The sequence below is a fragment of the Otolemur garnettii genome, unplaced genomic scaffold (assembly GCF_000181295.1).
Source record: "Otolemur garnettii isolate 467f Iridium unplaced genomic scaffold, OtoGar3 scaffold00225, whole genome shotgun sequence".
Taxonomy (NCBI): Eukaryota; Metazoa; Chordata; class Mammalia; order Primates; family Galagidae; genus Otolemur; species Otolemur garnettii.
Window position 1 is genome coordinate 395,788 of NW_003852620.1, and position 1,557 is coordinate 397,344.

A 1,557-nucleotide genomic window follows, 5' to 3' on the forward strand; every position below is an offset into this window, starting at 1 on the left:
TTTGGCGGGCCCGAGCTGGATTCGAACCTGCCACCTTAGGTGTATGTGGCTGGCGCCTTAGCCACTTGAGCCACAGGCGCCAAGCCCGGATTCCGGTTCTTTGTGGGCAACATGACCTTTATTCACTTGGGTGCAAGTGGGCTGAGTTTGAAAAAGAAGTCAGCACATGTGTTAAGGCAGATGGGAACATAAGGGTTCAGAGGGGTAGGGACTGGCACATTCATTCCTTCCTGGGCAGGATGTTCAGGCACTCATTCCTTCCTGGGTAGCCGGTTCTATTTGGGCACGTCCCTATATTGGCCTTATCAGACCTATCCTGTCTCTGCATATCAGCTGACAGTGACAAGCCGCCAGACCCTTGTCTTCCAGTAACAGTACTCTTCAAGGAAGAGACTATATAACAAGAACCATTCTCTGATAAGACTAGTTTCCTTTTTCTTTTTCTTTTTCTTTTTTTGAGACAGAGTCTCACTATGTTGCCCTCAGTAGAATGCTGTGGCGGCACAGCTCACAGCAACCTCCAACTCTTGGGCTTAAGCGATTCTCTTGCCTCAGCTTCCCAAGTAACTGGGATTACAGGTTCTCACCACAATGTCCAGCTATTTTTTGTTGTATTTGCCATTGTTGTTTTAGCTGGCCCACGCCGGGTTCAAACAAGTCAGCCTCAGTGTATGTGGCTGGCGCTATAACCACTGTGCTACAGGCACCGAGCCAAGACTAGTTTCTTTACCAAGGTTCTGGCACAATCAAATATCTAGGCCTCCCAAGCTGAGGATTGACATCTGCTTAATTTTAACATCACTGGACAAAATTATACAAAGTCTATCTGAGCAGCAATCAGCTTTCAGTGACACCGCTATTTCTTTGATCCCCCAGCAAACTACAGAAGCTCTGTTGAAAATTAAGCTCAGTATATACAGTCATCCAAGCTGTTTTGAAATGATGTAAAAAGACAGAAAGAAAGTACATGTTTTACTATGAAAACCAAGAGAGAAGAATGTTAGAAAGAAAAGTAATCAACAATGTCAGACACAATTGAGAAGTGTCAAGAGAAAGGGCAAGGAAAATCCACTGTGCCTTGTCATTAGGAGACCAGGACTGCCTTCAGCAATCAGTTTGAGCGACAGGGAAGACAGCTGACGGAACAGCAGAAGTCGAGAGAGCAGAATAAGGAGTGACTGCGTCCTGAGAGTTCTGTCCTCACGCACAACTATAAAAGGGTAAGAAAAAGAGAATGAAAGTGGCAGCAAGGTCAAACGAAGGTTTTTTACTTTGAGTTTTCTTTTTTGTTGTTATTGCTGTTGTTTCAGTAAGGGAGAAGAAAGAGTACGTCTGCAGGCTAAAGAGAGAAGAGGAAAGCAAAGGGGCTTAAACTAGACCAAAAGGAGATAATTTAAAAAGAAAATCTTTGATTCCCGATGTTATAGTACCCACAAGGGAAGAAAGGGAGAAAACAAAGGATTGAGAGAACAAAGACAGTTTAATTTTTTTTTTTTAAGAGACAGAGTCTCATTTTGTAGCCCTTGGTAGAGTGCTATAGCATCACAGCTCACAGCA